Here is a 12,476-nt window from a genome sequence, read left to right as displayed (position 1 = left end):
GGAACTGGAGGCAGGGTGAGACACATTAGAAGGAGAGGGGGGAGGGACAAACAAAGTCTTTTGTTTTTTTGCTTCTCTGTGGCAGGAGTCTCCTGCCTGGACCGACTTCCACTGTGTGACCGCCTTACATTGCTCGATCGCCTTGAGCTGCCGGACCGTGGCCTTGATGGGTAAAAGAGGGAATGTGGGTCACCCCTCTAATGCTCGGTGGTGGTGGTGGCAGTGCTCCTAGAAGTGGCGGTGTCGGTGCTCCTATAAGGAAAGTGGTGTCGGTGCTCCTAGGAGGAGAAGTGGTGGCGGTGTTCCTATGATGAGGAGTCGTGGCGGTGCTCCTAGGAGAAGTGATGGCGGTGCTCCTAGGAGGAGAAGTGGTGGCGGTGCTCCTTAAATGATGAGGAGTGGTGGCGGTGCTCCTTGAATGATGAGGAGTGGTGGCAGTGCTCCTTGAATGATGATGAGTGGTGTCGGTGCTCCTAGACGGAGAAGTGGTGGCGGTGCTCCGAACAGGAGAATAGGTGGCGGTGTCCCAAGCAGGTTCTGCGGTGGCGGTGCTCCCAGATGGTGCTCCGGTGGCAGTGGTGGTGCTTTAGACAGGAGCAGCACTTGCCATGGTGGTGGCAGGGGTGAAGTGTCCAGCAGCACTCGGCATTGGTGTGGTGTAGTGTCCGACTTGGCTAGGAATGCAGGTGGCCGTTCAGTGGTATGCAGCAGAAGTCGGTAGTGAGGTGTAGCGAGTCAGTGGTGGCACTGTTGAAAATGACACCACTGACTGCTGCACGTACCGATTCTGCTGCATAGCCTGCAAGTAAGCAGTGTTGCAGGCCTGCAACACATTCAGCTGTTGCTCAGGACTAAGGTGTTCCGCCATGCCCCGTTCAATTGTACTGAAAAAATGGTGCGCTGGTCTGTTGAGGTCGGCCTCCAGATGGTCAAGGCGCTGGTCGACAGAGTGGAAGCGGTGTTCCATGTGGGTAAAACCACATTCCATGAGTGAAAAACCGCTTTCCACTCTGTCTGACAGCGACTTGAGTCTGGCATGAAAGGCCTCGCTTAAGTGTATGAACTCGGGCATGACATTCCTGTCCGAGGCCCTCTGCTGCTGGCGGGAAGTGCCCGCATAACCAGTGGCAGAGACCTGGGACAGGGGAACACCTGATTGACCAGATTCCTGGTCACCAGCTGCCATGTTGCTGACCTGCAAGATGCTTCCTGGCTGTCGGATGGCTGGGACGGGTCCGAGGTCGATCGATGAAGGACCGCTCCATGGACAGGTTGCAGGGTGCTGCTCCAGGTGCTGTGGAAAGAAAAGAAAAACATTACTAGCATGCATTTACAAGAAGCATCAGCTGTGGAATGGAAAAGCACAGATTATTAATGTAAAAAAAATATATAATACTTACGCTGTGGTGGCAAGGACCAGTCTTAGGAATGCCAACTCGCAATGATAGCGGTACTTTCTTCTGGTCCTTGCCGCTGAACCACTGCAAACCTGTCCCTCAGCACGAACATCAGTGTTGAAGCGGTCCTTCATCGAGCGCCAATGTGTGCGGACTTTGTTCACTGTTGAAAAAACAAAGAAAAAACGTTATACAATGCACTGATGGCAACATCTGTATCATCACACACACGTGAGTGAACCTGGCAAACATTCAATGCGGCATCACAAAAGAATTCAATAGACAATGCAGTCACTGTTGATCCTGAGGACACTGTTGTGTTTACTGCTAAAATATATCTAGCAGGTAACACACCAGTATCATCAGGAGCAAGAGTGAAAGCAGTTTCAATACAGCAGTACAATACACAATGCAGTCACTGTTGATCCTGAGGACACTGTTGTGTTTACTGCTAAAATATATCTAGCAGGCGCCATTTCAGGGGATCAATGGGAATCTATTCTGCAGATGGTCCCCAAGCTGTCTCTTAGCAAACCCAATCGTTTGTCCCAATTGTATATTCTTTATAGAGCTTATAGAACCCCTAAATGGTTATTTGATATGGGGATGAGGATGGATTCGCAGTGCCCTAAATGTACGCTCGAGAATGCTGATATCTTACATATGTTGTGGACGTGCCCCTGCCTGCAGGTATTTTGGATTCTGGTTCTTAATTTGATCCACGTGACTACAGGACAGGATATCCCGCGAGATCCCGTTGTCTGTGTCTTGGGTTATGTGGAGGATGTGGAGGGAGATGAATACCTTCAAACCGCTGTTGCCAGAATGCTTTATGCTGCTAGGAAGCTGATAGCATACCATTGGATTTCAGATAAGGTGCCATCTCGGACAGAATATATCAATAAATTAAACTATATACTCTATAGAGAAAAAGCCTTAAGAGGGGACGACCGAATACTTTTGAGCAAATTTGGGCTGGTTGGCTGGACACCCCGGGTCTGCCGGCAGCGAACCTATTCGTCTAATAGCTGATGTTGGTCGACATTGTTATCCACTGTGTCTATGTGCATGTATTTTATATTTTCATAAGATTTGTGCTTTTTGTGTATAATTTTCTTATTTCTTTTGTGGACCGGGCTGGGGGTGTGGGGTGTTGGGGGGGAGGGTGGGATGGATGGTGATACAGTTGTTTTTCACTTGTTTGTTATAACGAAAATGTGAATAAAAACTATCTGATTAAAAAAAAATATATATATCTAGCAGGAAACACAACAGTATCATCAGGAACAAGAGTCAATGCGGTATCACAGAGCATGGAAATACTTACAAAATGCCTTTTTGGAAGTTGGAGAGGCGCTGTCCCAGCCATTCATCATCGCTGCGGCCAACTCATTCCAGAGCTGCCGGGTCACCACAGTGTCCTTGTACTGCTGGTCACGGCTGTCCCACAATGGGACACACACCTGGACCAGGTGGATCAGGTGCTCATTGTCCAAGTAAATGCCTTTATCCCGTTGTGGAACCTAGAAAAAAAAAATTATAATCTTGGAAATTTTGGAGAATGAAAAAGATAGAAAATTAGAAATAAAAGAAGCAAGATAGAGGATGAAAAAAGGAAGAGAAAAAAAAAAAAAAAAAAAAAAGGGACAGTCAAAGACTATATACTTACAACCTGTCTCCTCGCCGGGACTTGGCTAGGCTGCTCCCGCTGTTCCGCCTCACTTGCCGGGTCCGATGATGAGGTCTGTAAAGAAAAAAAATTATTACACATTTGTAGAGGCAGCTATACTTACCCAAATCCAGCAAGATCCTCACCTCACGCTCTGCTTGGGCCAGTTCTTGCTGGGATGGAGAATATTCCGATCCAGAAGATATGCTGCAATTTAAACAAAAAAAATTAGTACATAATAAATTTGAAAGGACAGGCAGACATTATGTTGAAGAATACTCACATTTTGGCTGCTGCAGCTTGTATCCAAAGTTGGAAGGCTCTTGTCTGTTGAAGGCTGTGTTATCTCTTCAAGGCTGTCTGGAGAGTAAGTGGTCTGACCGTGCAGACACCTTCTTTTTTGTACACTCCTCTCAAACAATGTTGCTTGTGTAGGGGGTGGTTTAAACCAGTGTCTAGACATTGTTTACTCTTAAATCACGTGCGCGCTAAAAGCGCTGACGAGCGCACGACCGTGCACACGCCAGCAACCCCATAGACTGTAATGTTATTTTTTTGCGCATTCAGTGCGCACACGTGTGCATGCGATTTTTTTACGAGGTTGGACGGAGCAAAAAATGCAACATGTAGCGTCTGGCGCGTCTGGACGTACACCTGGAAAATGCGCAGCGCACGAAAGCGCTGATGAGTGCGTGCAATCGCTAGACACTGCGCCCGCCATTTTAAAGATAGGGGACAATCGCGCGTGCGCCTGATAGCGCATGATGCGCTGCGCGATAAAACGCTAGTGTGAAACCAGCCTTAACCTGTGTTCCCTATGCATTTTGGAAGATATGTTACGCTATGTAACCATACTTAAAGGGGGTTGCTGCCTTTCAGTAAATAAACGCATAGGTTGGCTGACATTCTGTCAATGTGACGTCCGCTCCGCAGCCAATGCCATACACCAAGAGCAATGGGTCAGATATGCCGGTGTGCCTCAGGAAGGTGAGTACAACGTGGTTTGTTTCTTTATATTAATCTGCAGCCGTGGGCATTTATCTAATGAAACACCTCAAGCATGTAACTAAACTCTAAACTTTTCAAACATTTTTGCTGTCCTATCTTAAAATACTGTTTATTCTCTGTCTGATTCATATGGAATCCTACAAAATAGGCTTTATTATGGCACCGCAGAGCTCAGTTTGTAAATATGTCATTTACCAATATTAATAACTTTAACTTTCAGAATAGTCGTCAGCAAATGTTCCTTTATGTTTATTTCAAGTTACAAAGTTCCCTGGCATTAATAGATCACTGACAACCGTTCAATTCTACTTACCCATCTGCAAAAAAGATTACCTAATAAGGCCTCCTGTTCTAAACAAACCTTTCTGCGTAGTTGATCGCATGGTGCTTTTTTCGCTTTTCTTCCATGAGACAGGATCGTGTGGCAGGAACAGTGAGCGTTTTGGACTTTGTTACTTTACCGTTTTAAGCTTTTTCTGTTCTTTCTGCTTTGTGTTTATTTTTTTTCCTGCGGATCACAATCAGCGCAAGTGAGTGCATATTCTTACTGTGGTGAACTATGACATGCAGCTTCTGTGTCCGAATCTAATTACATCCTGGTAGAACAAACCTTTTTTTTAGCTGTATTTAAACTTTTGTAACTTTTTATTGAAACTTTATATTCAGTCTTATTGCACTGACAATTGCAAATATTCAGGAATCTGCTGTAATGTGATAACGTTTGATCATATGATATTTAGTAAAACTGCTGGCCAATATCACCCACACCAATCACAATATAACAAGCCAGGCTTTTCCTTGGTTGCTATGGTTTGTGTGTTTGGTAGTGAAAGTAATGAATAAATGTCATTTTGTTACAATACTTAACCATTTTGATTTCATAGTTTTCTATGAATGATTTAATTATTCTTTTAATGTCCGTATAGAATAATTCTTACTCACCCCTTGCTTTTGTTGGGTTGTCAGTGATAAAAATTGCTACTGAATAATCTTACAGTGCCTTCCTTAGTATGGATTATTTGTGTGTGTAGTATGTCACACTTTCCTTCACCTCGTGTGTAATAAACGTTTAATTCATCTTTCGAGTCATATTTGACAACTAAACTAATGGTTCCTGTCACATTATTGCCCATAACAAGCACTTTTTTCATCTAAACACTAGTCACGTATTGAGGAACATTAGGGAACAAGGAAGGTTTCTATTAATTTGTGACCGTTTTTTTTGACACCCCATCTGAGAGCAACATGATAGAGTCAGAGACTCTGATTCCATCGACGTATCATTTGCTAGGCTGATTACTGTAGTTTTGATAAAATGATATATTCGCTGCAGATCTACCAGTTCTCTGAATGTTGAGCTCTGTTTGATGCCTCCCATACCACTGATTGGCAGTTTTCTGTGTACACTGTGCATAGGCAGAAAGCTGCCAATCAGTGCTGGGACAGGGTCATACAGAGCTAATGATCGTGGAGCACTATATGGCAACAGTCTTTTAATTATAATCATCTGCTGATAAAATAAGGATTTCATCAAAACCACAGCAAGCAGCCCAGTAAGTATGCCAGCGCGTGAATCAGAGTCTCCTAATGTTCATCATATTGCTGGCAAAAGCTGGTGACAGATTCCCTTTAAGTGATAGAAACTATTCCCCTGTATGTTTCTACAGTGTTACTTGCAAATCCAGAAATTTTCTTCACTCAAATTAGCCTCATGGTTCTGTTTGTATGAGATTCATGATTGATGTTATAGATTCATTATAATTTGTAAATTCATGGAACTTGGTACAATTCCAAAAAAAAAAAGTGCAAATCCATAATTGTTTTTTGAGTTCTTTTATTTATCATATCATAAGTAGTAGATCTGCAACAGAGAAAACTGTGATTTCATCAAAACTATAAGAGTCAACTTCGTAAGCGATACATCACTGGAATCAGGCTCTCCGCCCCTACATCATATTTCTTTCAGAAAAAACCTGATGACAGATTCCTTTTACTTGTACCTTAAGAGTGTTTTGTTAGCATTGTTTATGTATTGTAAGGATAAATTCTCGGATGTTGGATTTGAATCAAGCAAATACCTTAAATGGGACAGTTTCCATCCAAAACACATAAAGAACTCTATTATCTATAGCCAAGCCATCAGATACAATCGTATATGTTCCAACCCCATGGATAGAGACAAACACCTTGGTCGCCTCAAAAAGACCTTTTTGAATCAGGGTTACCATCCAAGAACAATTGAAAACCAAATTACAAGAGCCACCAGATTGTCAAGGAATCACCTGCTACATTACAAAGCTAAAGAAGAAAATAACCGAGTGCCTCTAGTCGTCACCTACAACCCAAATCTGGAGGTGCTAAGGGGAGCTGCACGGAAATTACAACCTTTACTACAAAAAGATGTCCGATTAAAATCCATTTTTCCAGACCCCCCACTGCTGTGTTTTAGGCAGCCCCCAAATTTAAGAAGCATCATTGTCAGAAGCTCCCTGTCCTCTCCAACAGCTGCAGGAACCTTTCCTTGCAAGCAGAAAAAATGTAAAACCTGTCCATTTATAATGACCACGGACAAGATAAAGATCCCCAACTCACATCAGGACTACAAGATCCCAGGTACTTTCAGCTGCATTACATCTAATGTGGTGTACTTAATTATTTGTACTAAATGTCCAACTGGGGGTCTATATGTGGGGGAGACAGGGCAAAAGCTTAGAACAAGGATGAATGCTCATCGTCACACAATAAGAGAAAAAAGAATGGATCTACCTGTGGCAAAACATTTCTGTATCCCTGATCACAGCAGCATGGATATGAAATTACTGGTATTGAAAGGTAACTTCACATCTCAGAGAGAGACGAGTTTGGGAGTACAAATTTATGACGACCTTTGACACTCTCAGTGCTGGAATGAATGTGTCGCATGGATTTATGTCTTTTTACATCAATTAAGGAATTTCCTTTTAAAACCTTGCGGGGCAACACAGAACTAGACCCCAATCAGAGGACCATAAAACATCCGGACTCCTTATCTATGAACTGGTCCAATGTTTATATTTATGTTTCTCCCTCTCCCATATTAATAGTTCTGCTTCACGTCACTTGTCTTATCTATTGCATTTTTTCTAGGCTGTATTGTGCATAAATATGTGACTTCAGATTTTGTATTAGTCTAGCCTGATGAAGAGACCTGAGTAGTCTCGAAAGCTTGCAATGTGTTACCATCTTTTCAGTTAGCCATTAAAAGGTATCAACTACTGAGGACTCTCAATCCTGAATATTTTTCAATCAAGCAAATGTGACACACATACTGTAAAGCGCTGTGGAATTAATTGCGCTATATAAATGAGTAAAATAAATAAAAATTAATAAATATCTCACTGTAAGATTCGCAGCAGAGAAAATTACTCTCATTTCTGCTGCATGTGTGATGTTTGCAATGCTGCTGTCACTGGAGGATTGTCATGCCTTCAGGCACCACAAGGTGGTGTTTCCATTAAAATCAGTGGGAGCAGGTTATCAGCCGCTTCCATGGGACAGAAAATCTTGTCTCTTTCCCAGGAATTCCTACCAAAGTGGTGAAATAGACTAGTTAAGGACATCACAGCCCATATTCAAGTGGGATTCATTAAGAGGTGATGGATCTTCCACAAAGAGAGCTGACATTAGTCATCTACTGCACAAAATGAGAATAACCCTATTTCTAAAATCCCGTATGATGTTGTATCATATGTCTGGTAAATCAATATACTGTCTATTTCAAATAAATTATGTAAGAGTAATCCAAATAACAGAATGCAGAGATGCTAAAAGACAATTTCATGATTTTACATATCTAAGGATAAACTTCGAGAAGAGTAAATTACAGTCATTCTGGGTTTTTCTTAGGCTGAATGCTTCATATTATTTTGTGCCTTCGTTTCCATGGAAGTATTATCTAAATGGCTGGTCATTGGTGTACTTACATAGTGATTACGGTAATTGTATCTTGCCCATATGTGTGCTGTGGATACGTCTCGGATTCGATCCTTACCACATGTTATTCACAACCATTCTGATTACATGTGGTGGCCTTTTGGAAATAGTAATAAGGTGTCAGTCTGCATGTTAACGTTTTCTTGTGTCGGGGTAGGGGGATTCAAAGCATTTCTAAATGGTGAGAAAGCTGAATTCTGGCATTGTTTTTTGGATTTTATTTATACACTATTGAAACAACCGGACAGTATGATTATGGCAATACCTACCTTTGTAAAGTCTTTTTTATTATTTACGTGGTGGAAAAAAAACTCTAAAATTTATAAAACAAAAAATGAGTTGCTGTTTTATGATACTCGGAATGGTTTGATGTTTCCATCTATGGAGTTGTGTGAGAGCCTTTTTTTGCATGGTGAGCTGATATTTTTGTTGGTACTATTTTGGTGTACAAGCAAGATTTCATAGCTTCTTATTGCATATTTAGGAGGAATTGAGGTGACCCAAAAGAGTCACAATCTTTTTAGACTTTTCTTTATTTTTTAATATTTTTAAAAACAGTTCTTTACTTTTCACTGTCTTCAGGACATCTGATTGGTTGCTCTTTATAATACAATACTAAAATATTGCAGCACATAGAGAAAATAGCACAGGCCTTCAATGGGCCTCTGGCTGACATGGCAAACCAGTCATCATGCCACATTCCCTGACTGACAGCCTTATATATCACTGTCGAAGAAGAACAGCATCAATTAAGGGGATAACAGTAGCATTGGGACCTCTGCTCCAGTTGCTGCGGTTTTAGGACAAAACTAACTGTGTAACCTAGAAAAATCATGACCCGTAGAAGCGCAATTGTGTGAAACGGCCATCATCCTCACACTCCACACTCCGCTGTCCTGCTGAAGATGTTTTAAAGTTCCCAATAAATGTTGGATTTTAGACCAGTGAGTGCCACCCTTATTTCTTTTTCCATGGACTTACAGTGCTGTTTTTTTTCTGGGTGAGCACCCGAGGATTAGTGTAGATTTGCCTACAGCATCTTGGATTGCATTAGTAGTGCATGGTTACATGAGGTGTAACGGCGGTGCTTGTCATTTTGTGCCTTTGTAACCTAGGAAAAGATCGCTGTGTACTTTTTCATAGTTGCAAGGTAAATTTATTGTTAAGTACCGCCATACGCAGCACAATTATCCATACTACCTTCATAAGTGACAGGTCAGAAAGACCCGGGAGAGCTAAACATTCGGGATACAGATTATCGCTTAGAAATTATATACTACTTGGCATATCGATGTGCTGTACTTCACAATAAATTCACCTTGCAACCACCAAACAGTACACAGTGACTTTTTCTGTGATTTGCTAGGGGCAGCACACCCCACTCTACTGAGTACCCAGACCCCATTTGATGAGTGCAATGCCTTGGCTGTTATATAGAATGCATAAAACAGACGGCATCTGCTAGGTATGGTGCAGGCTCAGCGCCTGAACATGCAGCATACATAGGCAGCACATATTAGAAATAACAGTGTGTCCACGGTCAATAAAGGTGTAAGCACTACATATTGGATGCCTTTCTAAATTATACGGGGGATTTATTGCTAGCACTTTACCTTTTCTCTTTGTAGAATTTCTATGGCACTCTTTGGGTGTAGGTTTTTGGAGCCAATTGCTGTTATTTTTAAGTTGGTATTTTTTATAGGCATAAAGAATAAGTAGGTGAATAGAATATACACCATGAGATAGTTCTCAAAAACCACAAAGTTAGCAAAAACAACAGAGGGGCACAATTAATTATAAAGTGTGAAAAGTGCAGGTAGGCCCATGTGTTTAATAGTAGTTGTGGGTGAATCTACTGCAGCAGAGTGAGTCCACATCCTGGCCCCTTGCACATAAAATGACAGTTCTGGTCCCAGCCTCGGGTCACAGTGGGTTACCTCAGTTCTGCGGTTGTTCTGCATGATGGGACGGCGTCCTCCGGACGGGCCACACTTCACACTGTATATGGCCCAACAGTGGCAACTTGTATTTTAATAACGAAGATGTAGTAAGAAACAAGAAACATAGAATTCCTGCTGTGTCCCTAGTCACAGCCACGGCTGCAGCAGCAGAGTCGAGAACTCCTAGTAAGCTCTCCGGAGCTAAAAATCTCTAGTGAGGCACACCTTCAGTCCGGCTGCCTGCTGCCCGATAGTCCACTGGCAGCCAATATTCTTCCCAGGGGGTCCCTTCTGTCCCAGACGTGGACACATGTCCTGCCTCAGGCAGTCCTGTCTGGGCTGCTGAACCAGCCCCCTGGATTTAACTCTTTGCTATCCCTACTCTACATACACAATACATAGGTATAACATTGAGACAATACAGTACATGAAATATCGCAATTACTCATAGCAGACACATAGACTCATCAATAGTAAGGCATTAATAAACAAGTGCACCATCTGGGTACTGCATAAGGTGCACGAGATCAGCACCTAGCAGAGAGGGAAGCAATGAGGTTCTCTGCCACCTCCTTACCGAGTTACAATCATGTTAAGGATGGATTAACTTTTGCCTAATTAGCTAGTATGCAATGAATTGAACTCCCTCAACCATAATTCAGCAGATATCCAGGTCCAGAAAAAAAAACATGTATTACAGCCCATCTGGACATAGAGACCAGTGTCTACCTCCTGTAACTGTCCATTCTTAAAGGCAACACGGATTCGAGTGGGACATATGACCACCTCCCGACGCGTTTCTTCCCGCTCAGGGATTCATCAGGGCATCAAGTAGTCTATTTAGGAGATCCGTGCATCCTCTCACCACTTGTAATGAAACCTAAATGCCGGGCTCCTTTTTATATTATCGTGTGATGCCCTGCATCCTGACTCCGGCAGCGTCATTTCCGTCAGTCACTGCGCATGTCCAAAGCAGTGACTGATGGCGGATTGCACCCTAGATGACTTTCTGAGGTGATATGTTCTCATTGCAATTTCCTCCCACCGGGACGCAGCAAACTACTTCTGGTTTCCGCCTAGCTCCCGGACATAAACAAACTATGTCATTTCCTCTCCTTAGAACGCAGGTTTAGTATCCTTGGACCGCAAACTTTCTATCTATCGTTAGACATCACTTTCAGTGCCAGTCAGTGGCCATCCCAATCTCACCCATCCAAACCAACTAGGTATCGAACATGTCAGCCCCACAAGGCACAGCATCACTCCAGCAATAAGTGACATCAGCTTCTACAGAGTGATCATATAGTGTCATCATATCTTAGGGAGGAAGAACACAGAGAGTGCTTACCAAAAGTGGGTAATAAAGGTAATAAAGTGTGTCTCACTATTACCAGACAATTGAAAGACAAGTCAAAAATTCATAAATTAATCATTAGATGATAATTTTCTGGAGCTCAGACTCAGTTGAGCTAAAAAGTTAGATTCCTTGAGCAATTTTCAGAGGGTTGACAAAAAATAACCACTGCTCAATGAGTGAAAGGACAATACATAATTTTGATAGAGAAGTGAACTGAGACAATTGAATCCAAAGGTCAAAAATCAATATAATATTCCAGCCGGTGGAGTAAAACATAATGTTAAAGAACATAATGTAGAAAAGAGCACTAGCACCCCAGGATACCCTAACAGTCGTCCAAGGTGAGGAAAGGGGTAGGTCAGAGAAAAATGCTGCACTGTCCCAAAAATAAATGAAATAGGGAATTTTAAAAATGGGAGATTAGAAAACCCTACCTAGCAGTGGAGGTTGGCACCCTAGTACCTACACAGTTGTGCCCCCACTCAACTTCGTCTGGCCGTTCCTAGTTTACCCTATTATAGAAAGTTATAGGAAACAGGCAAATGTCAGATATTTCTGGTCTTTTTGTTAAAATGACCATCTGCTGTATTACTATAATTTTAGTTTAATCCAAAATCAATGGGTTAGTTGTATTGTATTATGAAATATCTTGGATTACTATTTGGTTAGATACAAATTTTTAAAACTTCCTTTTACGCTTCAAAGCAACTAAAAAGCCTTATGGTGGGACGGCTTTTATGCTATGTTTGATCAAATGCAGTATTACTAAGAACTCTGTATGATTTAAATGCACTTTTGCTTTTAACTTATTTAATTACAGCAGGGTTTTTCTCTTTATGGTTAAGTTCATACGTTGCATTTTTGCATCAATTTTTTTAATGCAAATTTGCTACTGTGTTTCACAGCATCAGCAAAGTCTGTGAGATTTCAGAAATGTCATGCTCACACCTTGTTTTTTTCTGACTGTTTTGTCAAAGAGCTGCATTTTTGCAAAATGCAGAATGTCACTTCTTTTAGCGTTTTCACAATGTTCTTCACCCATTGAAAGCAATGGGTAGTGCAAAAAATACTGCAAAAATGCTTAAAGAAATGTAAGTATCAGGAATTTTCTATGTTTTTGATGCCAAAACCTG

At 41.9% G+C, this 12,476-nt stretch overlaps 1 protein-coding gene across 17 annotated transcripts in view; it reads left to right on the top strand.

Annotated features, from left to right (window-relative positions):
• Positions 1 to 12,476, top strand: part of RIMS1 (regulating synaptic membrane exocytosis 1) — a 548,264-nt gene that overhangs the window by 425,730 nt on the left and 110,058 nt on the right. Inside the window, exon 1 of one of the 17 annotated variants that reach the window (XM_073569356.1) lies at positions 4,460 to 4,604. The exons of the other annotated variants lie outside the window; for them this stretch is intronic. The gene's annotated coding sequence lies outside the window, so the exon portion shown is untranslated. Of the gene's footprint in view, positions 1 to 4,459; positions 4,605 to 12,476 lie in introns of those variants that run through there. 17 annotated transcript variants of the gene reach the window in all.

Source organism: Dendrobates tinctorius, unplaced genomic scaffold (genome assembly GCF_039654945.1).
Source record: "Dendrobates tinctorius isolate UK_male_01 unplaced genomic scaffold, ASM3965494v1 ptg000024l, whole genome shotgun sequence".
In the NCBI taxonomy this organism is placed as follows: Eukaryota; Metazoa; Chordata; class Amphibia; order Anura; family Dendrobatidae; genus Dendrobates; species Dendrobates tinctorius.
Note: the sequence above shows the minus strand (reverse complement) of the source record. Positions and strands in the feature narration are given on the sequence as shown.